Source organism: Vulpes vulpes, chromosome 10, assembly GCF_048418805.1.
Source record: "Vulpes vulpes isolate BD-2025 chromosome 10, VulVul3, whole genome shotgun sequence".
NCBI classification, from domain to species: domain Eukaryota; kingdom Metazoa; phylum Chordata; class Mammalia; order Carnivora; family Canidae; genus Vulpes; species Vulpes vulpes.
In genome coordinates this window covers 5,435,069-5,462,800 of record NC_132789.1, presented here as the reverse complement: position 1 = coordinate 5,462,800, position 27,732 = coordinate 5,435,069, and the positions used below count along the sequence as shown (strand labels likewise).

Genomic DNA, 27,732 nt, shown 5'->3' with positions numbered 1-27,732 from the left:
GGCTCAAGGGAGACACACCCCCTTTCTTTCCACCCCCATGTTTTTTTGTTAAGTTTTTTCCATTATGATGCCCCCAAGCTTGGCACTTGGTCCTGCCATCGGCAGCAGCCCCAGAGACAGGCCCCCGCAGGACAGCTGGAACAGGGAGTGCCCAGGCAGGACTCCATAGTCCAGAACTGGGCTCCCAAAAGCCCTGTAAAGGGCCAGGCAGGGTCGGGCCCAACGGGCGCTCTCCCCAGACCATACCTCGGGGCTCAGACCCCATCTTCTTTGCATATACCTTCCCCCAACTGCAGCCAGTTCTTCTTGCAACCCCCAGGCCTGAGTACCTGGCAGCATGGGGTGAGGACCAGCCCGGCCCACCCCAGCCCACCCCAGGGTCACATGGCCCACCGGGAGATCGGGGCATCTCCCAGCAATGACTGAGCCACACACAAGTCCAGAGCACGGTTCCCAACTAAAGAATTCCCCGGTCTTTCCAGGCGAGGACATGAGGACTGGGGGACAGGTGGGAGCAGAGACAGGGGACAAAGCTCGGAGTTGGGGAGAACCTCCAGGGCCGCAGCTGGAGCCACAGCTGGAGCAGATGGAGCATGCGAGCTCAGGGAGATAGGGAAGGTGACAAAGAGCCCCACAGACACCAGCTCTGTTCCCAGATCAGTGCGACCCCTCTGAGGGTTTGCTTGCCCAGAAGGCACAAGCTCCCGCTAGGATCTGGAGCGTGCATTCCAGCTGTGCAGCGCAGAATGGGTGGGGGCAGCGGGTAGAAGCCGATGGCCGAGAGGAAGCTCTTGCACCGGCCCAGGTGGGTCACCAGGGGAGGCGGGAGAAGTGCATGGGATAGAGCACCCTGCAAGCAGAATCCACAGGGCAGGCAGGGAGGGAGCTCGGCTTGTCAGCTTGGCCATGGTCAGAGAGCCCTGGTCAGCTCTAGACAGGGTAGGAAGAAGAGAAATACAGCCACCTAGGCCCTGTGTTCCAACTGCTTCTCACGAGGCACCTCGTGGAACCCTCATGACCACCGGGACCTGTTTTCCAGCCCAGGCAGCTGAGGCTCAGAGAGTTGAGGCAATTCTCCTAAGGTCACACAGCCAGAAAGTGAAGGAGCTGGGATTCAAACCCAGGTACACGCTCTTTGGGTGATGGGAGCCAGAACACAGGCAGGGCAGCAGGGGAGGCACTTGCTGGAGCTCCCCCAGTATGGCCGTGGCTCACACCTCCCTGCACGGAGCTGCACCCCCAGGACCTCCCTCTGCCCAGGGTCCTCTGTGAGAGGGGGCAACACTGACCCCTGTGCCCCACGGGCCAGGGAGCAGCTGCCACAGCCCAACCAGGTTCCACACCCCTCACCCACCATCTCCGTCACGCTGGCACTCACACTCACACACTTGTTCACACCCATGCACACCCTCAGCCACTCCACCACTGGCCCATGCCTCTTCCCTTCACACACTCTCCCCCTGGTCCATGCTCATGGGCACCTCACGCTCATGCACTTGGTGCAGGCTCCACTCACTGAGCACATGGGGGGACCAGGCACCCTTCCTCCTTCGCTCCCCAGGGGTAGTCCTGGCCTGGCTCGGCCACAAATGCTTAATTCTAGCCCCCTCCTGTCCTCCTCTTCTCCCAGGGGCTGACCCAATTTGTTCCCCGGCAAAGCAGATCCGAGGAGGGCTCCTTCTCCTAAGCCCACAGCCACTCTAGCTCAAGTATTTCATTGGCCCCCAGGGCCCATGGGCTGAGACTCAGCTCCCCAGCCCCAACACAAGCTCCCTCAGGCCTCTGCCAAATGCACCCTCATCCTCCTCCTCTGCCCTCCCAGGACAAGCACAAGCATCACCTTTTCCTCCTCCAGGAAGCCGGCCCAACGTGTCCATTCGTCCCACTCAAAGACAGGAAGTCACCAGTCCAAGGCTACAGAGCCAGGAGGACAGAGCTCGCCAGAATTCAAACCTCAGGGCAGCTGTTCTGCTTCGACCAGGACACCATCACCCTTCAGTCAGTCCACAGGCTTGACAAAGCCCCTGAGCAAGGATGCAGTCATGAATGCAACAGCTGGGGGCTCTGGGTGGTCACGGCACAGCATGCAGGCAGGGCCCCCAGGAGACACATTTTTGAGGTATAAGGAAAGAGAGCAGGTGTTGACAGGGCACCCCCTGGTCTTGCCTGCAGACAACAGGCAAGGTGGGGCCGGAGGTAGCCCAGGTTCCAGTCCCCGCTCAAGCCACTTCTGCATGGGGCACCCGAGTCACCTCATCTCCCCATGCCTCTGGCTCCCCATCTGTAACCTGAGGCGTGGCGACAGGGGCCCCCACTCCCCATAAGGTACAGTGCCCCGTGAAGGAGCCAGTACAGAACAGCACCCAGCATGGCACAGGTGCTCGACAAACCTACTGCCACAACAAGCACTTTCAACATGTCACCCTCCTGGGGACCTGAGCCACACTCCAAGAAGCTGCTCTCCAGGAAGAAATTTAGCTCGGGAGGGTCACCTGTCCCAAGGGGCTCAGCGAGAGGCTTAAAGAACAAGGGCTAGAACTGGGAGCTTTCTTGTCTCTCCAAGGACCCCAGCAAATTCCTCCCTAATATGCTCATTTCACAGTGAGGCAGACTGAGGCCCTGGCCCTGCTGACAGCAGGTGACCGCTCCAGAGAACTCCCTCACATCCCTCAAAGCCCAGCTCCGTCACGCCTCTCCCCTTCTCCCCACCCCCCGCCGCCCCCCCAAGTAAGTCTTTCTGGATGGTCCAGGCATGTTCTAGCCTCAATGCCACCTCACCCAAAGGCTCTGTCTGGCCACCCCCTGCAGACCTGAGTCCCCCAGGAAAGGACCAGACTCATCCCTCACTCTGGCTACAAGTGTCTACCTGAGGCCAGATGCAGAGTAGGACCAGCATGGTGAGACTCAGAGTAGAAGAGGTGGGGTACAGGGGAGGGCCAATGCACAGCAAAGCCAACACCATGGGGTGCAGCTGACAGCAGGGCTGAGAGACGGCCTGGCCCAACCAGCTCACAACACACCCAACACGATAGTCGATACCCGGCATGCAGTGGGTGCATCATGGGGCCAGGCACACAGTGGGGCCCCAGACCTGCCTGCTGTCTTCCACCAATCCCCTCCCCCGACAGATAAGCCCCCACCACCACCACGCACCTCCCACACCCCCCAGAATCCCACGCGTGTGTACCAGCCCAATGTCCCCCTTCCTCAAGGCAGCCCTCACTCCTACACACTCAGCCACATCCAGTCTGGCAGCAGCCACAAAACCAACAACTAATAATAATAGTGGTCCTAACTGACTACTCAGTGGCAGCCCCAGGCCGAGCCTTTACTTACTTAAACTCCAACAAGCCTTCAAACAGGTTCTCTTCCATTCCCACTTTGCGGATGAGAAAACTGAGACCCAGGGAGGTTGAGCCAGAGAGTGAAGTCAGGATGGGAGCCCTGGTAGTCTTAACCCCCACTTGGGGGCTGAGTGTCAGGAATGTCACAGTCAGGGGGCAACCTCTGCCTGCGTTAGCTCAGACCCCGGGCCTGGCAGCGCTGATCCAGCCCAATCTTTCCTGCAGCCTCTCTCTGGAACTGCTACCGCCCCTCTTCCGGACAGAGTGAGGCTCCAAGAAGGGACCTCAGGGCCAACTGCCCATATCGTCAGGGGTCCCTGCTGAGGGCGGGTGCCCTCACTGCACTCCACTGTCAGTGCAGAGGCACAGACTGGGACCTCACAAGGAGCAGGTGCCATGGCACACCCACAGCACCCCTGACCCCAGGCATTGCCCCCTGCCCGGGTCCCCCTGCCCAGCTCTGCTGCTCCAGGGCAGGACCTCCAGTACTGGCCCTTGGAGAGGAGCTGCTCTGCCTGCAGCACCCTCTGCCCATGACAAACCCCCTTCAGCAGGCACAGGGCAAGTTCTACAAAATCACCCAAAGCCCGGGGACCACTGTGGTGCCTGCCCCTTCGAGCAAAGCGACATGATACCCATGCAAGCCTCCCAATGGTCCCAATAGCCAGCAGCGTTAGCCAAGCCAGACAGCTCTCCAGAAGCCACAAGTTGAATCGAGGAGACCCCAGATCCGGGTACTGGCCCAAAAGAGGCAAGAATGACCTCCAGAAGTGGTCCCTGCCAATTGGATTTGGGGACTTCAGGCACCATTTGACCCAGGCACCAGGTTGGAAGCAGGCCAGGGCCCTGAGGCATTTGGGGATGGAAGGAAGCAGAGGAAGACTGGGGAGGGGCCTCTAGGGCCATCGGGCATATCTCTTCACATCAGATAAAAAGGGGCAAGGGGCGGGCCATCCCCATCACCGTGGTGGCCAGCAGCCCAGACAGCTGGAGCGGGAGGCAGGCTCTGCAGCCCTTCCATTTAGAAGCCACTGGGACATTTTATTTTCCTTCTCAAGTGACAGCTGAGGCATGCCGGCCTGCGCCGGCTCTCCTGGAAGCTGCAGAGAGGCAATCACCGAGAGCTGGCCAGGTCTCTGATTCCCCACTGGACTGCAGCAGCTGGCAGGTGCTGGGGGGCAGGAGGCGGGTGGCACATGCCAGCCAGATGGAGCCCTCTCGGCCCGATCCCCTACCACTTGCCAGGACAGTGGCAGCCACAGCAAGGACAGGGGGTGTGGACGGAAGTGGACAGGCAAACAACCACACAGTCATCCTCATGGTAACACCCCCTCAGCAGGCACCCACTGCCAGGCTCCGGGCCACCTTCACAGCCCAGCAAGGAGGGGCATGATCCTGACCTTGTTTCAAAGACAGAGAAACTAAGGCCTAGAGAGGGTCAGCAGCCTGCGAGGTTGCACAGCCTTTGAGGGGTGGGGAGGTTGGAAACTGGGCATATGCTCAGCTGCCCCATCCTCCACCCTCTACACCCCCAATGTAGCCCCAAACACGCTTCTCTGAAGCCTCCTGCCCATCTCAGGGCGTGGGGCCATCTTCAAGGACAGCTACCGCCAGGAAAAATCAGACGCCAGGAAGGAGCTGGGCTATCGGAGGGAAGGGGGCAGGCGGGGCCCAGCTCGAGGCTTCGGCAGCCTGGCTCCCCGCCAAGCACAGGCCAAGGCAGGCCGGCGCTGACCAAGCCGGGAGGACCAGGGGCTTCCCTCCAGGCCCATGGAGGCGCCAGCATGGAGAAGCCATCTGTCCGTCCATCTGTCTACCACCGGCAATGACAGCCCACAGAGACCTGGAGCTCCCCTGCCAGGCACACCGCTCTGCCCTTTGTGCTTATTAACTGGCTAATACTTACAACCAACCTACAGCCCTCCCCATTTTATAGATGGGGGCAATGAGGCAGAGGCCAGAAAGCTCGCTCAGGCCTCCCACAGCTGAGATCTGCATCCAGGCATCCATATAACCACACAACATGACCTCTGCTACATACCCCTGCCCAGAAGCCCCCTGGGGGGCAGGAGACAAGAGAGCAGGCCCTCTGGGAGTGGTGCGCTGGGAATGGAAGGGAATGGAAACTTCTAGAAGCATCTGGATGCCTTTCAGGGACCCCCTCACTGTAAGGATAATTCAGTCTCTGCCTCTCGGAGAGCACAAAGCAAGCACTCCAAGATATTAGCAGCTGGGTTCCCCTCAAAAAGGCCGCCTGCCACCGGATCCTGATGGTCAGCCATAAGGAAAACACTGCAGAGCCTTTCCTGCCTCCGGCCCAGGCTCCCCGCCCCCAGAGTGGGGTCTGGGCCATTAGTGGCTGCAGGGCGAGGCTGGGGGCTGCCTGGGAGAGCAGGGGTGCCGTGGAGCCATCGATCGCCAGAAGCAATTAATTGTCCAGGTCAAGAGACGGTGAAAGAAATTTGTCACCCGAGGCCCAAGGGATGCTCCAGGGACTCCAGCAACCCAGGGCGGGCAGGACAGTTCCCACTGACCTGGTCCAGAGAGAGATCAGGGTCCTTGCACATTTCCTCCATCATCCTTCCCTCCCTCCCTCCTTCCCCCTCCCTCTCCTGGCCTCCCTCTGCATGCTCCCCACTGGCTTGCATGCTGACACCAGCCCAGGGACCTATGCACCAGGAGGGACCAGACAATCCCTCAGGCAGTGCTCACTGCACAGACAGAACAGGAAAGCCCAGCAAGGGAGCCTGTACCCAGAGCCCCTGAAGCCCAGGACCTGGCCTGACACCCGGATTCAACCCAGGTTCTAGCTGGACGACCCCAAACTCGTGGCTGAACTTCTCTGAAGCTGTTTCCTCCAGCACAAAACAATAATAACCAGAACAGCTAAAGTCAGGTTGGCTGAGGCTCAGACCCCAGCCCAGCCATTCTGAAAAGCCTGAGGAAGTCACCTTGCTTCTGCAAACCTGTTTCCCCATCAAAAAAGCAGGGATGAGGGACACCTGGGTAGCTCAGTGGTTGAGCGCCTGCCTTTGGCTCAGGTCGTGATCCCAGGGTCCTGGGATCGAATCCTACTTTGGGCTCCCTGCATGGAGCCTGCTTCTCCCTCTGCCTATGTCTCTGCCTCTCTGTGTGTCTCTCATGAATACATAAAATCTAAGAAAGAAAAAAGAAAAGAAAAGAAAAGAAAAGAAAAGAAAAGAAAGCAAACAAGGATGATGCCAGGTGCTGCTCTGTGGGCCAGCATGAGGCACTGTTCAAGATCAGGTCGGGGGCTCAGGTCAACCAGCCTGCCTCCCCAGAGACCGGAGCTCAGCCTCCAATCTATTCAGACATCAATCAACTCCCCCAGAACCAGATACACCCAGACTCAGCCCCTTGAGCCAGGCAAGGATGAGATGACACAGGGCACAGGCTCCCATCCCAGCCTCTACAGCAGGACCCAATGGGTGGGAGATGGAGGCTTCAGTGGCCACCATTCGTTCACCCACCAGGCTCAGCAGCTGGTCGTCCTGGAGAACAGAAGGGGCCTGACACACACACCCAGACATGTGCGGCCCCTCACATCCACTAATTGATATGAGAGATATCAATAAACACCTCCTTCCATGCCCCCACTACACAGAAAGGAAAGCCAAGGCCCAGAGAAGCCAGCAAGTGACGGTCTCAAATCTGGTTCCTTCTGATGGCTCACATGAGCAAGAGCTCGGCTCAGCAGGTGTTCAGAAGCCCAGGTCACTGGGGCCAGGGGCAGCACTGAGTCAGAGCAAGAAACTCAGCAGAAACTGAAAACAGCCCAGCCCCCCGCCCCCATGCTCCCCAGAGCAAGCCACACTGAATCACAGCACCCGACCCGTGTTGGAAAGTTCCTGCTTTTGTAGGGAGGGTGGGGGTGGGGGCGAACAGGGGTGTTCATGGCTGCAGGGCAGGCAGGCAGGGGAGCCACCAAAGCACAGACTTCTACCATTTTCCAGGCCACGGGGAGGCCATGGAGCACAGACGTGGGGACCTGAGGATCCAGCCCCGGTTCCTCTGCTTTCCAGCTGTGTGACCCTGGGCATGCTGCTTAACATCTCTGTGCCTGCCCCTTGCCTGTGAAATGGAAACTCTCACTCATGGGGTTGACTCAGTAAGCAAATGTATACGGTGTCTAGCATGGAGTAAAAGCTTACTAAATACATATCTTTTTTCAGTTCCCAGATTGGTTTTTTTTATTGAGGCAAAATTCACATAACACAAAATTAACCATTATAAAGTGAACAACTTGGTGCACCGATGACATTCACAGTGTTGTGCAACCACAATCCCTATCTAGTTCCAGAACATTCCCCAGACATGAAAGGGAAGGAGCCCCCACTGCCCATGAGCAGTCACCTCCGTACCCCCAGCACCCCCTCCAGCAACCACTTATCTGCCCCCTGTCTCTACAGGTTTGCTTGTTCTGGACATTTCATTTCAACAGAATCTGATAGGTGTGGCCTTCTGTCTGGCTTCTTTCACTCCACATGTTTGCAAGGTTCATCCACATTATAAATGTACCAGAGCTTCAATCCTATTTATGACTGAATAGTATTCCTTACATGAATAGAACAGTAACATATTTTTAAAATAAAAAAAATATTATAAATGATACAGAAATGCAACATGACCAGGTACAGACACGAAATATTTTTTTTAATTCGCAAAATTATAAAACAAACAAAAAAAATATAAAACAAATAGCCATAATGACTGGAGGGGATGTGGAATCTGGTCAGTGGGAGGAGCCAGACAGACAGAGGCAGGAGACCGTGGGACCTGGAGAGCTGGCATTCCCTGCTTAAATATCAGGCCTCCTAAGTCCAGCCCCTATAGTGCTGTGCAACCCTGAGCCTAACCCACTCTGGGCCTTGGCCTTGCCATCTGTAAAAGGGGCCCTGAAGGGGATGGTTGCAGGGGGACCTCCCACAGCAACAACTGTGTTTGCAGGGCCCCCAACTGGCTCTCAGCCCTGGGAAAAGGAGAAGCTCCAGCCGCCAGGCTGTGGGAACCCTGCAGACGTGGGGGACCCATCACCAAGGCAGCTGATGGCCAGCCTGTGCTGGTAACAGACCTGACACGCCACTCTGGGATGCCTAGACACCCTGCCCGGGGGCACACTCTGGGTCACAGATATGCAGACACAGCATGCAATGAGGACCTAGGTCTGCCCGGTCCTCCCCTGCTCTGAGCCCAGCCCAGATGCTGAGCATCCGAGGCCTGATGCCAGGTCCTTGCACTCTTGACACTTGGGCTGGATCATTCTTCCCTGCGGGGGCTGCTCTTGCCCTATCGGGTGTTTACAGCATCTCTGGCCCCAGCATACTAGGCCTGTGGCACCCCCTGCCCCCTGCCCCTACCCCCGCCTTGTGACAACCATAAGTATCTCAGATGTTACCAAATGAACCCTGGAAGCAACCCCACCCCGCTGACCCCATCTGCACCCTGACTCCCTAAGAGCCTCTCTCCCTGGGCAGGAAGCAGCAGGCACGGGTCTGGCCAGTTCCAGACAGGCTGGAAGCCACTGAGGGACAAGGGCCCTGTGTCCAGCACCCGGCCTCCCCTTCCCCTGGGCCAGGCCCACAGAGACCTGGCCCAGCCAGGTTCCATCTCAGTGCGAAGGGACCCAGCCAGCCCTGCGAAGGGACTCAACAACACAGAATGAGCCCCTATGTCCCGGCACCATTCCAGACCCCAAGGGCCCCACCGCGGACAAGACAGACAGACGTAGCTCCTGCTGCCTAGGAGGTGACCTCTGACATGGGAAGGCCATCAAGACATGAGGGAATATAAATCCACCGAGGAGCTTCACACAGCAACTGCAGACGGTATGTGGGGAGCAACGATAGTGATGGGTGGCCCTCCTGAGGGTGACATCAGAGCTGACATTAATGACAGCAAGGAGGCAGCATGCCAGGTGGGGAACAGCAAGTGCAAATGCCCAGGTGGAAAGAAGTGTGAAGGTAGCAGGAGCCGCCCAGGCCTCAGGGCCTCTGGCTTTCTTCCCCGAGGAGGAGGCGGCAGGGCCTGGAGAGCGGGACCCTGAGGCACCTCCTCCCTCAGACAGCTTCCCTCTGGCTGCAGCACCACAAGGACAAGAGTGGACTCAGGAGCCAGCAGGAAGCCACTGCAGAAATCCAAGCCAGAAGGGGACAAAGGGGGGAGGGGGGGGGGTCACAGCACCTGGTCTGCCATCACTGCTTCTGTTAACACCGACTGAAAGGCGGACAGGGTGCGATGCCCAGGTGGCTCAGTGGTTGAGCTTCTGCCTTCAGCTCAGGGCGTGATCCTCGAGTCCCGGGATCGAGTCCCACATGGCGCTCCACTAGAGGAGCCTGCCTCTTCTTCTGCCTATGTCTCTACCTCTCTCTCTCTGTCTCTCATGAATAAATAAATAAAATATTAAAAAAAAAAAAAGAAAAGCGGACAGGGGTCTCCGAGGCAGCGGTCCCACTCCCGGCACATGTTATCCATCGTTACCAGGAAGGCTTCTGGACAAGTGGTCATGTGACAGCTGTCACTGTTACCGTTTCCACGTGGTTAGAGCAGCAAGGGTCTCAGAGGTGGTGTCCCCACCTGGAACATGCCAGAAACATACGCAGATGATGATGGCTGTCGTGCGCCGGGCACTCAGCCCGGGAAAACAGGCACACGCCGTGAAAGTCATCCTCCCCACACAATTTTCAAATGACCTGGCCATTATAAAAACCTGCCAGAACCAATTCAAACACTTGCTTTTTTTCTTTTCTTTAAGTCACTTTCATGTATTTCCAGAACAAAAACCCTTCTGCACTCACTCCTCTCAAATCTGCACTTACTCATTTGAGTGGGAGCCTGCAGCTCCTTCCTTACATTTCCCTTTATACTACAATGGGGGCATTACACTGATTTTTCTTGTTGTTGTTAACCCTGTGTAAAGTCAGAGTGTATGAAGCAGGAATCTCAGTACCCAGGAATAAAAGGGGTTGTTGCCCATATATGCAGCAAATATCATTGGGGGTGTCAAGACGCTGTGTGACCCTGGAAAAGTCAGCTGACCTCTCTGAGCCTTAACTATTTGCCTATAACACAGAAAAAGTGATGATGGTTGCTAGTTCATGAGACTGAAAGGGTCAAATGAATTACTGTGGCATGTGCCCGCCAGTATCAGACCAACATCAAAAGCACAGTCTGAACATGCAGCCGAAGGGGCCGGGGGCAGGTAGGGCAAACGCCCCCAGCACAGGCCTCAGCTGGGCAGAGTGGAGGATAAAATCCCACACTCCCTGCCTGGGCCAGGTGGCTCATCGCCTGCCTGGCTTTCATCTCCAGGAGATAAGCCGCCTGCTCAAGTTCACGTTCAGGATCAAATGAACCCACTTAATCGCCTTAGGGATCTCCACTGAGCCGGCTCCTTACAGGCCTGGGGAGGAGGGCAGCTGGACTCTCCCTCCCGCCAAGACCCCCACTCGCATGGCCAGGCACAGAGAGGATGCCGGGGGCATTCCACCAGCACGCCCCGCCCCCACCCAGCAGGCTGTGATAACCCAAGGGCAGATGCCTGCACACTGGCCTTCAGAGTCTCTGCACACACCATCTGCCCACCGTCACACGGTACCTACTGTGTGCTATGTGCCTGAGCAAAGAACTCACAAATCCCCAAGGCAGCCCAGGAGGTAGGTGCTACTGCAAACACCACTCTCCAGATGGGGAAACCGAGGCCCAGAAAGGAAACAGCCAGCCCAAGGTAATAGAGTTCCTCAAAGGGTCACCTGCAACCCTCAGGACAACCTTTGCCCCATGTCACAGAGAGGGGAGACTAAGGCAGGAATAGGGCTTAAGTCACCACCATATCCCAAGGCCAAGCCATGGTTAGTGCACAGTGTCCAGCTATGCCCAGGAAACAAGAAGAGAGACCACCTGCCTGCCTCGTTCCCAGACGAATCCTAGCACCTAGGTCAGCTCCCAGCACACAGTAGGTGCTTAAAGCATCTGAATGAAGAAAACCTACACACTGGGCAGAGACTCCATGGAAAACTGTCCTGGGCTTCTCTGTCTTCCAGACAGTCCTCTATGAGGTCCTATCATGTACCACAGGGGTCCTGGAGGGGCAACTGTGCCCACCAACCCCAGCCCCCAAGGACATCGGGCAGCGAGTGTCCTGAAGTCCTTTCTGGTTATCACATTGGGTGGGGGGGTACCATCTACCGGGTGGGCAGAGACCAGGGATGCTGCTCAACACCCTTGAATGCATAGGACAGCCCCTAGATCAGAATTATCTCACCCAAATGTCAGTAGTGCCTAGGCTGAGAGACCCTACTATACTGCATTCCTTCAGCATCAATTGTGTACCTACTGTGTACAGGGATGCACAAAAACACTGCAAGGAAACAAAGTTGTGGGTCTCTGAGGTTCCATGAGCCATGCATGTCACACAGCTACTGCAAGGCAGAGGTGGGTCCTGGATCCAGCTGATGCAAAGTCCTACTCCAAGCTACCAAATCCCTGCCCGATCCCTGAGTATTCTCGCCTGCTGGGTCTCGAGTGGAGGCCGCAGAATCCCCATATTTCACTGCTCCCTTGGCCCATGGTCACTTCAGGGCAGCAGAGATCAGAGCTGATCCCTCTCATCAAAACCCACATACACCAAGATGCCAATGCTCCCTCTCTGGGGGGCGGGAATGTAGCTGGATTTTTTTATGTGCAGGCTTTTTGTTTCTTAATTTTCCAACTTACAGAGAACATGTTTGTTCTGCTTCTAAAAACCAAAAGTCTTTTTTTTGTAAGGCAGCTATCAAACCACATGCCCCACCCAAGGGCTTGGCCGTAGGGAGATCCCATACCCCAAAACAGAGAGAGTCAGCCAGTGCAGCCCCTGGGCAGCACCAGCTGGCAATGTCTGGAAAAGCCACAAGCCAAAGATTCCAGTCCCAAGAATATGTGGAGGAGACAGGACGCACATGAGCACCCTGAGGTACTCAGAGAAGGTCCAAACACTGCAATCAACTCAAGTGGCATCTCCATGGAATACACCAATCACATGTCATGCATCCCCATGACAAAATATTATCTGTACATAAGTTAAAATCCATCAACTAGATCAAACTCCACCAACACACTGCAAAATCATAATGTTTTTAAAAAATATAAGAATAATAATAATGACTATAGCTACGTGGTTTTAAATGCCTTGTATGTTACACTTCTAATCCTCAAAACACATCTGGAACGTAGGTAGCAAGTATTTCGATCCTTGTTTTACATGGGGTGGGAGCCCACGCACCATCAAATCCCTGCTTGTAGCTACTCCGCTCCGCCGCCTGTCTAAGCATGGACAGGAAATTACTAGCTTGAATTATATAAAAGCTGTCGATATTCGAGCACTTTTGACCTACAAAACTGGCCAAGTCCTATGGCTCCCCTTAACAGCAAACTGCAGAGCATCGCACGCAGAAAAACATGGCCACATGCATTCTTCAGCCCAGAGATGGGACAGGGCCCCAAGCCATGCAGGGATCCACAGAGAGGCTCGTGAAGCATGAAAATGTGGATTAGAAGAGCACATATCTAGCGGAGAAGTGGTGACCTCCAGGGAAGGGACTCGGGTGACCAGAAAGTCACCTGCAATTTTCTGTTTTAATAAAAGGCAGCCACCTTAGTGGTGGCCCTGAGCCCGGCCTCTTGGACTGAGGCTGGCTGGTACATTCCCACCCTCTCCCCTTTCCCTGAGGCAGCTTCTCTGTGCCCCCAGACCCCACACAGTCCATCCATCAGCAGCAGGTCCCCAGGGCCTAGTCTCTGGAGCCTCTCTGGGCAGGAGAAGCTCTCCCCACCTACGGATCTAGTTTCATTTAATTGCAGGCTTCAGGTTTCTGGACACAGGCCCAGAGGCCTTCGGAGCCAGAGGTGTGGGCCATTTTTTTCCCCTCTTTTTAATAAAGCCAAGAAGGAAGCAGCGTGTGGCATCACCTGTCTGCTCCAAGAATCTGGTACACCTGCCCCTTGGGAGACCACACCCAGAAGAATCATCCACGGCTCATCACAGGTTGATGGATAGGCTGAGGATGTGTTATTTTTCTGGCCATCGCTGGGGCCAGGTACCCCACTGGATTCGAAGTAATTAAGAAAAAAGAAAATACACACACACACACACACACACACACACACACCAACATCCTTACCTCACACTACCTCTTTCCCTCTCCAAAGCTCCCAAAGGGTCACCTCCCTGCTTCCAGATTTGTTTTGTATTTCAGTTTTTCCCTAGTATGGCCCTTTATAGTTCCCTCTCTTGGCTCAGAGTCCCTTACCCACAGCCCTAGGTTGAGGCCAAGACCCCAGAGCAGACTTGACTCCAAGGTCACTGGCAGTAGAGACACACCAGCATCTAAATGACCACATTGTGGGGCACCTGGGTGGTGCAGTTGGTTGAGTGTCTGACATGATTTCAGCTCAGGTCATGATCTCAGGGTCAGGTCATGGTATCAGGGTCATGGGATCAAGCTCCCTCTCCCTCTGTCCCTCCCCTGCTCGCACCTGCTCTATCGCTCTCTCTCCCTCTCTCTCTCTCTCTCTCAAATAAACAAATCCATCTTTTTAAATAAATGAATGAATGACCACATTGCTCCCAGCTCCTGGTCTCAGGAAAGATGCAGGCCACGTATGAGTTTTCTCTTGCTGCTGTAATAAATGACCACACACTTAGTGACTTAAAACAGTATAAAATTTATTATTGCATTTCTGGAGATCACAAGTCCAAAGCAGGGCTACAAGTCAAGGTGTCGGCAGGCCTGCGCTCCTTCTGGAGGCTCCTCAGGAGAATCCGATCCTGGCCCTTTCCGGCTTCCAGAGGCTGCCTGCATTCCCTGGCTCTGTGCCCCTTCCTTCATCCTCAAAGCCAGCAGGATAGCATCTTTCAGGCTCCGTCCGCTCTGACCTCCTACTTCCTCCTCCTAAGGACCCTTGGGGAGAGTTGGAGCCCACCAGGATTATCCAGGGTAGCTTCCCATCTCAAGGTCGGCTTGATTAGCAGCCTTAATCCCAGCCACCGCCTGAATTCCCCTTTGCCGGTGACAAGACCTTCAAGGTTGCTGGGAACTAGGACATGGACAACTGTGGGAGAGATCATTATTCTCCTGACCACAGGCTTCAAGGAAACTGCTCCTATGGCCGCACCCCCGCCCCCCAACCCTGAACTCCAGAAGGCAGCTGCCAGGCCCACATGACTGCCTCTCCTACAGAGCATGAGCAGGCCCGGCCAGTTCCGTCACCTGCCAGGTAAACACATACGCCACGGGTGTCAAGTCTAGCCTTCGATGAAAATGTGAATCAGGTAGAGTCCTGTGGCTTATCACTAGAGACTTCCCTCTCTAAGATGATAACTCATCAATCAATAATCTTAGGCAAGCTTTCTTTCTTTTTTTTGGACCAGTCACAAATCGCCCTGGGATTGTATCCCACAATCTAGCAAGACTGCCAACAGGGAAGCCACCCTGATGAAACCTAGACTTCGTGTTCGTGCACTCTAGGCCATGGACGATATGTACACCGAGAAGACAGGTAACCTCCATGAAGGTGGAAGGCTTTGCAAGGTACGCCGGCCCTGCAGCATGAGGCTCACGCTTGGGAAATGTCCAAAGGATCAAGCCCTAGCCTTCACTGCGCAGCTGGCATCTGCCAGAAACCAGGCAGGGCAGTCAGCAGGGACCGGGGGAGCAGAGGCCACCAAAGTGCCCAGCAGCAAAGCCACTCAGGAAACTGCAGGAGCCAGGACCCCCAAGGACCTGACAGTCCAGAGAGGGGCAAGAGGAGCCCTGCCCCCTAACAACACAAGGACATTAGCAATATTAACCATGAAAACGCAGAAGATGACAGAGGGAACAATGAAATGGCTCCTTCTTGCTTGAAAGCTTTGTGTGCCTCTTTCCTGCCGGGAAATCTGAGGAGTATGCTGAGGCCCAAAGAAGCCATGCAAAAGTCACACGGGAACCGAGTAGTGGGGATGGGTCTCAGATGGCCAGTGCACCCCATGGTCATCCCCAGTCCGGGACCTTCCAGGCAGTTCCACCTCCTCATGTTCCCCCACACCCATCTAAGACAGGTCCCATGTCCCCTCCCCAGATTCCCTGGATTACCCCTCCCACTAACCTCCCCCACCTCCAAAGCCAAAACCATCTGACCCCCTCTCAATGACAACTCACCCTGCCCTGCATACCTCCCCAGCCATCCTCCAGACACCCTGGGAACACGTGTTACATAGCACAGGAAGCAGAGAGGCGTCCTAAACACATGGCTGGGGGCTCAGGGGCACAGAGAGGGCAGTGAGAACACAAAGGTCACACAGCAAACAGGCAGCACAATGCTGGGGTGCACACATGCTTCCACTTTGGCATTCCCACCGGAAGAAGGATGGTTCTGGGAGGCGCTGCAGCAAAGGGGCAGCAGCCAGAGCCCAGGTGCCCTGAGATGCAGCTTCCTGGCCGCCACTGTGCTGCAGCTGCTATTTATAGCCTAGACAAGCAGGGTCAGCTTCCTGCATGGCAGAGCCAGCCACAGCCCAGGAGCCTGCAAGGGTGACCCCAAGGGGGACAGGCTGGATTAGGGGAAGAATGGGCAGAGATGCTCAGGGCTGGATACAGGTACACCCAGGCCACCCCCTCAGACTCGCAGTCCAAGGGAAACAGAGAGCCAAGAAAAGGCCAGCCCCCACCTGTGACAACTGCCTACCATGGAAGACACTTACCAGCTGTGTGCTCTAAGCCATTCACACTACTACCAAGTGCCTTAGTTTCCCCACCACGCAACAGGGAAAGGAACAGTTCTGGCCACGTGGGAGTCACTGTGGGGCTTAAGTGAGTTGCCACTTAATAGGCGCTCGGTGAGCAGCTCACTGGGCTCCCCAGCCGGCTATGACCCAATCCCACCCAAAGACCAGGCACAGGGGTGGGCGGGGGGGTGGGGGGGCTGGCGTGCACACCTATCTACTGCAGGTGGTCAGAGGCACCCAATACCCTACTCCATCCCACTCCTCAATGAGGCAGGGATAGGGATGCAGCTGCCCCCATTTTATAGATGTAGAAACTGAAGCACCAAACAACCGAATTCTACCCAAGGGAGGTGTTTTCAGGCCCTGCGTTTCTTGGAGTTTACAAGTGTCTCTCCTCGCACACCAGATAGCAGAAATGAATCCCCCCAAACACTGCCTGGGCCTAGTTTGGGCCCCTGCAGAGCTCCCTTCTGGGGGTGGGAAAGGCGCCATCTCAGGCCAAAGTAGCACCCAGAAGCCACATGCCTGTGGAGACAGGCTTTAAGTCCCCCAGGCACCTGGGGTTGTCTGGCTGCAATATCCCAACCTTCCTGCACAATGGCAAAGGGAACTTCCCCACCGCAAATACCAGCAGCATATGTGCCAACCCGTGTTGAGGTCTTTCTCTGCGCCCTCAGCAAAAGAAGGCAGCAAAAAACAAAAAACAAACAAAAAAAAAAAGGCAGCAAGCTCCTTCATGCGTGATCTGACTCAACCCCTCAGCACCTTCTGGAGCCAAGTCATCTGACTGTGCACCCATTTTATGGATGGGGAAACTGAGGCCGGTCACCGTGTCATCCCAAAGCCCAGGCACCCAGCTCTGCTCTGCAGAACTCACAGTTCCGCAGTTGTCAGCGGGTGATTCCATCCGGAGACTCTATGGGTCTCCCAGCCCGCAATCCTCAGCACTCCTGGGCTCAGAGACATGACACTCCCATGTCTGCCTCTCTTCACATGGCCTGCTCCTCTGCTTAAAAATGACACCCACCATGCTGGATTTGGGGCCTACGCTACCCCAGCACCTCATCTCAGGTGCAGCTGCAACAACCCTATCTCCACATAAGGTCCCATTCCAAAGTTCTGGGGGAATGGGAATTTGGGGGCACTATTCAATCCAGCACAATGGCCTAGGTTGGGTGTAGAGTAGAGGTGGGGAAATGCCTAAAACTACTGGGTGGGGGTGGGGGAAGGCCAAAGTAGGCACCTCCCCACCACTCCCTGCTTACATCTCCCCCGCAGCCAGTTCAGGTGGTCATAGTAGCTGCCCACACACGAGTCACCCTCACACCCAGTGCCCGCCAGAACCCCATCCTGTGGGCCTGGCCAAGTCCCTAGGACCCCAGAGGGGGCCCCAGATTCCCGCCAGGCCCTGCTCCGGGCCCTGTGGCTCCCTAGACCAGCGGAGCCCGGCCATGGGGTCCTGGCTCCCACTGGCTCCCTGCCTCGGCCCAGCAGGCTTGCCTCGTTAGCCTAATGAACAGGGCCCTGGTTCCAGGCGGTTGCCATGGCCACGGAGACACCACCGCAGCACTGGGCGATGCTCCCAGAGGGTCTGCGGCGGGCACCGGAGTTCAGAGTGAGGACAAGCCGGGGCAACCCCTCCCCATGGGCCCGGCCTCCAGGCCTGCTGCTCCAGACCGCAGCTTCCAGAGAGGCTTCCTGGGCCACAGAGAAAAATCCACTCCCCACCACCCCCCTCCCCATGCATCCCCGCCCTGCCCAGCCAGAGCCTCCCCTCTCCCAGCCCCCAGCCCAGCACAGCGATTGCTGGTCCCCACCCCACCCCCCCAGCTTCCCCCCCCCCCCCCCCCCCGCCCCGCCACCTCCCCCCCCCCCAGGGGAGGTCAGAGGTCAGCAGCCGCCTGGGCAGACAGGCCTCCAAAGCAGTGAAAGGTGGTGGGAAGCCTTTCAAGACTCTGAGTAAGATCCAGGCACAGTATCACCAGGGCCCCATGCACAGCTGCACCCACAGAAGGTCCGTGGGTACACAAAGGCCACAAGCAGACCAGGGAGGGGGCTACTGGAAGCACCAGGAGGGCAGCCAGGAGGGCAGCCAGGAGGGCAGCATGGGCGACCCCGGGGTCTCTGGCCTGTGCCCCACACTGGGTCCAGTTGGGGACTGTTTGGGCCTGAGGTTCCTTAAGGACATCTGTGAGCCACCAGCAGGAGACCCTTGGATCCAGCTGCCTGGTCCCAGGTGGGCTCCCTGGGTGCATGAGCGCCATGGACAGGAGAGAGAGGTGAGGTCGTAGGCTGCAGGAGCGCCTTGGCCTCAGGCAGCCTCTTGGCCCCCTTTGCTCTACTACATCTTATGAGGATGTGTCATCCATCACCCCATTTCACTGGTGGATAAATTGAGAAGCTGTGCACAGAGGCTCCATTGCTTGTCCAGGTCACATCACACAGCTAGTAAGAGGCAGACCCAGGACTCAGGGCCATGGGCCAATCCTGGGAAACCAGAGGCAGAAAGGCTCAGCCACCAGGCCACAGGACACACTGACCCCCCAAAGCCTCCAAGCCTCCCAGCCACCTCCAGCATAGCACACACATGCACCCCCACATGCACACACACAACCAGGCAGCCAGCTGCCCAGTCTCCCCTACTTCCACTTTCTACAACTCACCCTATACCTTACTCTTTCCCCCACTTCCTTCCCAGCTCCAAGAAGTATCCCAGGATCAGCAGGAGGAGACAGAGGCAATTGAAAACATCAGCAGAGCAAGGAGGCTCAGAAGAGATGCCCTAGGGGTCCCTCCCTCAGTGTGGACACACCCATAGGACTGCCACCCTAAAATTTGGACATCGCTGGGCCCCAGGGCCCCAGTCATAGAAGAGACAGAAATGACACTTGACCCGAGTAGTGAGCCCAACACCTGCTCAACTCCAGGGCCTTCTCTATCTCCAGGGCCTCCAACGGGGACATCTGCCACCCTTCTCATCACTCACTGTCATCTTCCCAAATCCAACCCAACATGTGCATCCGAAAATCCTGGTTATCACCCAGGGTCTGGCCTTAGTTAAGACACTCCACAGGGCCAAGCTTGATGTCCTCCTGGGATCATCTATCAGGAGACTCCAGGGTGTTATCTCCCCCAGTGGGGTGACCCACCACCCCACAGACACCCACAGGACATGAGCATGAAAACATCTCAGAGTGTTTTGCTTTTCTTGACTCCTGCCTGCTCCAGGGCACCCCTCCAGAGATGAGACAACTTTCAGGAATGCATGTGGTAAGATAGTATCGGAGAGGGAGGTCAGGGCAAAGAGAAAAACCAGGGACAAGCTAATGTAAAATCAGGATGAAGTGGGTAAAACAGAAATACAGACCAGACCACATTGCTGAATATAGGCTGCAAATCTGACTCCGAGTTTCCTGATGGCCAAAGCAAAGAGGTAAACAAGATGTACCACACTGAAAGTGTGTCAGCAACCACATAACGCTGTACAGCAAGAATCACAGCTTCAGGCATCATAAAAATCAGTCTACACTGCCTGATGCCTTAACATCCCCCCACCCTTGCTACCGAATCCTACAACAATGAATTATAACCATGAGCAAGAACAGTTAGCCAGGCCAAAAGCAGGAGTTTTCAGGGCCTGCTCAGTGTGACTCTTAAATTCACAATCCTCCCTGGGATCCCAGTTTCATCAACAGTGAAAACCCCAGAAGGTTGTTCTGAAATTAAAAAGAATGATGTAGGGCAGCCCGGGTGGCTCAGTGGTTTAGCGCTGCCTTCAGCCCAGGGCCTGATCCTAGAGACCTGGGATCAAGTCCCACGTCAGGCTCCCTGCATGGAGCCTGTTTCTCCCTCTGCCTCTCTCTCCCTCTCTCTCTGTGTCTCTCATGAATAATTTTTTTTTAAAAAGTTAAAATCCTCACACAAATAAAAATTCTATGTTTAAAAAAAAAAAAAGAATGAAGTAGCTCTGTAGCAGGAGCTGGCAATAAAAACATGAGGCCTGGCAAGCCTTTGGGCCTCTGTCACAATTCTGCAACTTTTCATCTATAGCTTGAAAACAGACTCAGACAACACACTAATGCATAGGTGTGGCTGTGTGCCAATAAAACTTTATTATAGACACTGAAATTTAAATTTCATATAATTTCACAGGTCACGAAATATTATCTTCTTGTTATTTTTTCAGCCATTAAAAAAATGCACAAACCATCCTTAGCATGCACACCATACAAAGACAGGAGATGAGGTTGGGGGGTGGGGCGCCTGGGTGGCTTGGTTGGTTGAGCATCTAACTCTTGATTTCAACTCACATCATGATCTCAGAGTCGTGAGATCAAGCCCTACATCAGGCTCTACTCTGGACGTGAAGTCTGCTTAAGATTCTCTCTCCCTCTGCTCCCCCCCACCCAAAAAAACAGGAGGTGGGCTGGTTTTGGCCTGTGGGCTAGTAGTTTGCTGACACTTGCTCTATATGTTCCAGAATAAGCCCCAAGATATGTTTTAACTTAGGGGAAGAAAGCAAGATGTGACTAGGGTATGATATTACTTGTGTCCATTTAAGCAGGCATAAGCCCAGAGTCTCTGAGGGGAAACTGCCTTGCATGGAGGGCAGAAACCAGAAGACCTCCTCTGACACCTTCATGAACTGTTTTAACTTTCTAACAGACCCAGGCATTCTCTCTTATAAAAATTACTTTTCATAAAGCCCAAAGAAAGTAATGGAGTTTTGAATGCACTACTTTTTAGTTTCTTATGTTTTTCAAATGGCAATAGAAAGGGACATTATCCCCCAACCAAAAAAAAAAAAAAAAAAGTTAATCTAGTTGTTATGTCATGCATTCATTCTTCAGAAAAAAACTATGAAACACTATGGACAGTAGGCCTTCCCTATTGTCTGCACTTGTGAAAACAAATGGGGGGGGGAGCGGGGGGCAATAGTCTCTGTGAGCCCCGCCAGGCCCGAGGCCCATGCACCAGAGCTCAGCCCTCAGAAGTGAGAGCTGCCCACGCTTTGCACAGACCTGGAGCTACTTCTGTGCTTGAAAAATGACAGCCAGGGAAGCAAATGGGGAGGGAGAGTCCGGGCAAAGAGATTCTGGCCTCAGGGGCACTCAGGCCTGCTGCCTACAGGGCCAGGAAGACAATGTTAACCAGTGGTCTGAAAACTGGCGTTTGGCCCCGAGTCCACAGAGGAGGCACTAAAACCATGCCACCCAAAGGAGACAGTAGCCACAGGCCACACAGGACTAGCTAAATGTATCAAAATGAAGTAAAAAATGGAATTCCATTCCTTGGTTGCAGTCACTTCAAGTGCTCAGTGCCACATGCAGCTACAGCAATGGTGTTGGATAGGGCAGATCTAGAATGTTCCTCCCTCCTCCCCGCATGGCAGAAAGGTTGACTGGATGGAGCAGCCCCAGAGGCTGGTAGGGGCAGAAGGAGGCAGTGAGATCAGGAGCACGGGCAGGAGGACAGAGGCTGGAGGAGCCTGGGTCAGCATTAGGGTTAGCCAGGGGCTGTCTGGGAAACAGGTCCCAAGAATGTGGTGGCAGCCACCAAGATATGATGGTGCCCCATTGGGACCTGGCAGAGACAAGAAACATGAAAAAGGGAAAAACTCAGATGCTAAGAGCCAAGCCCTGTTCCTGCACAGACTCTGACTCCCATCATCTAGCCCCGAGCCATCTGATTAGGCAGCCATTAGCCACAGCCACATGTGGCTATTTAAATTTAAGTTAATTAAAATGAAATAGGGCAGCCGGGTGGCTCAGCCTTCAGCCCAGGGCATGATCCTGGAGACCCAGGATCAAGTCCCCAGTCAGGTCCCCTGCATCCTCTGCATGGAGCCTGCTTCTCCCTCTGCCTGTGTCTCTGCATCTCTGTCTCTCTGTCTCTCTCTCTCTCTCCCCCTCTTCCTCTCTCTGTGTCTCTCATGAATAAATAAATAAAACCTTTTAAAAAATGAAATAAAATTGCCAGTTCAGTCCTGCTAGCCATATATCAGGAGCTTAAGAGCCACGTGTGCCCAATGGCTACAGGCAGCGCAGGTCCAGGACACCGTCCCCGAAAGCAGAAAGCTGACTAGACGGTGCTGCTACACACTATCCACGGAGCTGGATGTTATTTCCTACTCAAGGGTAAGGAAACAGAGGCCCGAGGGTCAGAGACTTCACTCAAGTTATTGGCTGAAGGAAGCAGAATTTGAACCCAGGTCTGACTTCAAAGGAGCCCTTTCTATAGCCAGGACCCCGAGACCCCGTTCTGTTAGAGCATTCTCCTTCCCAGGAGCCCCTTAGAGGGAGAAATGACCAAACAGCCTTGGGGTGATGACCCAGGTTCCCACAATAAATTCTACAAGGAAGCATTCTGGCTCTGACAAGGTGAGCCGAAATAATAAACAGCAGCTCTTGCAACACACATCAGGTCCTCATAGCAATAAAGGCAGAAGGATGATGATCATCATCATCATTATCATCACCATCCCGATCTTACAGATGAGGAAACTGAGGCTCAAGGAAGTTAAACAACTTGCTCAGAGTCAAAACAGCTGAAAGCTACAGAGCCAAACATCAAACCCAATGCTCACACTTTCTGCCCTGTAATCCTCTCCACTACCCCACCAGCTGTGAGCGATGTACCCATTTTACAGACCAGGGAACCCAAACTCTGAGAAGCAGGGGCCAGCCCCTGGGCACACTGCGTGTATATTGCTGAGCTGGGGCTTGAACGCACCAGAACCTGCTAAATTGGCTGCCTCCATGAGGATCAGGAACTAAACATGCCTAGTCTGTCCTCTGCTGTTTGTTTAGGATTCTTTACGGATCTATGAAACGAAAGAGCCTTCCTCCAGGGTGGCTCGCCTGAGCCCAACTGGGTGAGTAACCACAATGATGTTGATCACTGTAAGCAAAAGTCACACCACTGTGTGACCTTGGGCTGGCCTGGCCCCTCTGACCTGTGCCCTCATCTGTAAAATGAGTAAAAGCTGCCTTCCACCTCAGACCCTCTCAAGGCCTGCTACAGAAACACCCGAGGGCTGCACGCCAGGCAGCATGCGGAAACTCCAGGCCACGCACTCCTCTGATGCCACTTTCTGGAGCCCCGTTATCCACCCTGCTAAATAATTCAAAACCATGTTTTCATTTCAAAATAAACACAGCCGCCAAAGCGAATACCAAATTTGCATGAATGTTCAAGATAAAATGAGACTTCAAAGAAACCCTAGGCCTGCCTCAGGCACTTTCCCCTCCCCATGTCTCTCCTGCCCCCCTGGGGCAAAGATCTGTAGGTGCTGCTCCAATAAGAAACAATTCTTTTCTTCCTAACCTGTCCAGCAGTTCCACAGAGCAGGTCTGTAGCCTGCTAGTGCTGTACCAACATGACCATGAGCAATCAATCCCAGGTCTTAATTCTTGGTTCCACAGCTAAAGTGTGTGACCTTGGGCAAGTCACTAAACCACTCTGTGCCTTGTCGATTTCACTATCTATAAAATGGGATAATGATAGCACTGACCTCACAAGAGCTGAAGGACTGGATTCCCGGTGGGGGCAGAGCCTGGCACACCGTGAGTGCCTGGTATGTGTTGGCTGTTCCTAATAGAGTATTTTGTGTTATGTACAATACCTCCAGCTCCAAGAGCAGGAGCCCAATGATGGGGTAAAATCCCTTCCAGACGCCCCCCAAGGATCCTCAGAGGATGCCGCTGAACCTCCCTAAGCATCACATCCCTGGGGACCCCACATACCCACCCATGGTGCAAGGCCTCCTAGGATGACAGCCTGGCCTGGCCCTGGGCAGCTGGCCCTCCCCAGGCCCCCCTCCTAGTACCCCCTCCCTGGGGCAGGTAGGGCAGGAATTACCAGCTCCTGCAAGCTGTTCCCTTCAGAGGTGTCACCTGGGGAGGCTGCTGTTGGCGGCTGAGACATGAAAAGGAAACAGAAGAGAAAAACAGACAAATAAAAGCTCTCAACCCTCTCGTAGGAGGCAGAGTGCCATGGGGGGCGGGGGGGGGGGGGGGGGGAGGTGTTCAGAGAGCTGGAGGAGGGAAAGGCCTGTGGGCTCCTGCCTGGAGCGCTTCTGCTTCTCATAGACAGAAGCTCCTCAGGCTGGGTTCTCCTGAAGGTGAACCCTCCCATTCCCAAATCTCAGCGTGAACCACCAATCTCACCCACAGGCCTCAGGTGGGGGTGGGAACACAGAATAAGGGACACCCCCACCGGGCAGTTGGCGGGGGAGTATTCCAGCCCAGGCCACCGCCACAGGCAGCCTGAATGGCAAGGCACTGGGGGCCACGACTCCTAGGGGGAGTGGGGGGGAGGCTTTCCACTGTGCCAGCGGGTGAGTGCCAGCGAGCCCAAGCCCCCACCCCGTGCCCTGGAACAATCCCGCCCTCCCCGGCTAGGCTCAGGGCTTTCATGCAGCTAAATGCGTGTTTCCAGAGCTCTCAGAAATCTTTAGGAGGTGGTATAAGTGTTATTAATTGGGGGAAAAGAACAGATTATGCCAAATAAATCCTTCCCACGTAGGCGAACCCTCGACCAGGGAGGGAGGGGGATGCGCGCAGCCCCAGAAGGGGGTCTCCATCCCTCACCGGGACCTGACAGTCACATTACCATTTACATGGATTTATCAATAGTATTGATCCCGGAGCAAGCATAAATAGCTCAGTGGGAAGAGGCCAGGGCTGGGGCCCGCTGGCTCCTGCCCCCATGTCTGGGCACCGCAGATTCCCCGGGCACCCGGCGGCGGCGGCGGCGGTAAATTTCCAAGCAGGGACAAGGCGGCGGGCGGGGAAGCCAGACAGCGCCCGGGATGCCCTCGCATCTCGGCGCCTGCTCCAGGACCTGCTCCCGGGCCTGCTCCCGGGCCTGCGTGCGCCCCGCTGCCCGGCTCGGTCTGTGCATCCGCTCAATGGGCGGCAGGCAGCACCTGCCCCGGCTCCATCGGCACCGGCACAAGCGGAGGGCACGGGTGGGGAGAAGGCGTCCTCCCTCCACCTGGTCCCCCCACTCCCCAGCAAGAGGCAAGTCGGCCCCGGCTCTCAAGATTTCCAGGCCGTTGGATTAAAAGTCAAGTTTTAGAACCTAGTAAGAGTAATTAATAATAACAAAACAGTGGTCATGGTAACATGCACACAAATACCACTCTCTGGTTCTCACAACAACCCTAGGGACTTGGGAAAAATACCGTTACCCTACTTTGCAGCTGTGAAGACTAAGGCACAGGCAGGTTAAGTAATGTGCCCAGGGTCACCCAGCCAGATAAGTGACAAAAGAAAGATTTGAACCCAGGGAGTTGAGTTGCAGAGTAGGCTGTCAAAAAGGCTCGGCTATCCCAGCTCACATCTCTTCCTTTCTCTCATTGCTTCCCCCACTTCATCAAAAAAAGAGAAGAGAAGAGAAGAGAAGAGAAGAGAAGAGAAGAGAAGAGAAGAGAAGAGAAGAGAAAAAGAAGAAAGAAAGAAAGAAAGAAAGAAAGAAAGAAAGAAAGAAAGAAAGAAAGAAAGAAGAAAGAAAAGAAAAAAAGGCCACCCACGACGAGGTACACAACAATGCCCTGGGACGCCCTCCTAGCTCACGCCTGGTCCTGAGAGCCCCTTATATCAAAGCAGCCGCGAAGACCCAGATCTGGTTTTAAAAAGGGCAAAGTCAAGGCCACCGATAACACATCCCAACGTGCCCAGAACTCCCCCATCCAGCCCACAGGGATCCTCACCCCTCCCCCCCGCCCTCCCTCACACATCCTTCCTCCGAATCTGCAAAAAGGGAAAAAAAAAAATAATCATAATAAAACCAGTTCTCACCAACGAGGGGGGGGAGGAGGAGGAGGGGGAGGAAGGGAGGAGGCTGGGCCCACTGAACAGATCCGCCTCCGCTGCCTGCAACCAGACCCTTGGAGAGCCGGAGCGCGCGACAGGCGGCGGGAGGACACTGGCTTCCAAAAAAATAAACCTACGATGTAAAAATACCGCCGGGCGCCCCACGCTAATTGGGCCCGGGCGACGGCAGCTCACAGGTACAGCCGGTCTCTCCCTCCTCCCTCCGGCTTTTCACTGCCGGCGCCCGGGGTGCGGAAGGCGCGCCCCACGCGTCCCCCCGCCCCGCGCAGGTCTCTGGGGATGCTCTCCCAGCACTGGGGCCCGGGGCCTCCAGGTCCAGCCCGAGTGGGATCAGCTCTGAATTCCAACTTCCCAAACTAGTGGCATCCCAAGTATCCGCACAGCCCGGGGGAGGGACCAGGAGGCGGCCCAATGAGGCGTCACCGCCGCGGGAGGCAGGCCCAGGCGGCAGGAACACCGGCCCGCGGGGGCGCGGGCGGGGGCGCGGGCGGGGGCGGGGGCGCCTCTCCCGGGGGGACCCCCACCCAGCGCGCTCTGCTCCCCCGCCCGGGAGCGGCCCCCGCCCCCCGCTGGCGGGAACCCGCCTCGCGCCCTCCCCCAGCAGCCAGGCCGGGGAGCACCGGTGCCGTCTCCGGGGGCTCCCCAAGCCCGCGCTGCCTGCTGGAGGATAAGACGCAGTGTCACCCCCAGCCCGGGGCTACTTGGGGAGAGGGAGGCGCATGGCGGCCGGGCCCCGGGCTGGGCGCGCGGCGGGGGCTGCCCTGCGCATTTCCAGGGCGCCCCCCGCGGGTCCTCCCCACGCCCCCTCCCCCCTTCCCGCCCCTCGCAGGGCGGCCGGAGTTCCCCTAAGTTCCCCAGCGCCCCCACGCACGCGGGCCGCGGCGGCCACCCCCGAGAGCGCCAACTCCGGAGCGCGGGGCCCCGCCAACTCCGCCGCGTGCGCCGCGCGACCTTCCCCGACCCCCCCGGAAGCGCGCCCCGCGCCGCCCCGCGGCCCCGACTCACCTCGCTGCGGTGGCGGCGGCGGCGCCCGGGCTCGGGGCGCGCTCCGGCCGCCCGGGCGCTCAGGCAAGTGGCGGTGCCGAACGGGCTGGGGGCGCGCAGCAGGCCCGGCCTCCAGCCGGGGCGCGATCCTCCCGCCGCCGCCTCCTAGGGCGCCTGCCCAGGGGCCCCGGCCCACCGCTCGGAGCGCATCGCGGGGCGCAGGGCGCGGGCGCACGGCTCGGGGGGCGCGGGCGGACGCGGGGCTCCGGTGCGGCCGGGCCTGCCCGCGGCTCCGCTCCCCGGCGGCGGCGGCGGCGGCGGCGGCGGTGTCGGCGGCGGCGGCGGCGGCGGCGGCGGCGGCGGGAGGGGGAGGAGGGGGCGGGGCGGGAGCCCGGGAGGCGGTGGCTCGGCCTCCCAGCTCGCGGCTCCCCGCCCGCACCGACGCTCCCCGGCCCAGCCCCCTCGGGTCCTTAAAGGGCCCGCGTCGCCTCCCCGGCCCTGCGCGCACCCACTCGCGCGCGCGCACCCACACGCGTGCACACACACACCCTTACACTTGGGCGCGACGCCGTTTCTTTTAGCAGCTCCCTGAGGCAGGGAGGAGGGGGAAAGCGCCTCCCCATCCCGCCCCCTCCTCCTGCTCCTGCCCAGCCCCAGATACTTAACTGGAACCGCGTTTCTGCTATTAAATCGTAACTCCAGAGCGGCCGTGCGTGGGGAGGGGTGCGCAGGGGGGGCCCCGCGTGGTAGAGCCCACCCCGGGGACTGCCGCACATAGTAGGAGCCTGACCTCTCAGCTGCA

At 56.4% G+C, this 27,732-nt stretch overlaps 1 protein-coding gene across 44 annotated transcripts in view; it reads right to left on the bottom strand.

Annotated features, from left to right (window-relative positions):
• The window catches only part of NCOR2 (nuclear receptor corepressor 2), a 209,735-nt gene extending 182,648 nt beyond the window's left edge, over window positions 1-27,087 (bottom strand). For all 44 annotated transcript variants that reach the window (XM_072722674.1, XM_072722696.1, XM_072722679.1 and 41 more), the window contains exon 1: window positions 26,952-27,087. The gene's annotated coding sequence lies outside the window, so the exon portion shown is untranslated. The remainder of the gene's footprint in view (window positions 1-26,951) is intronic.
• Window positions 27,088-27,732: the final 645 nt, after the last annotated feature.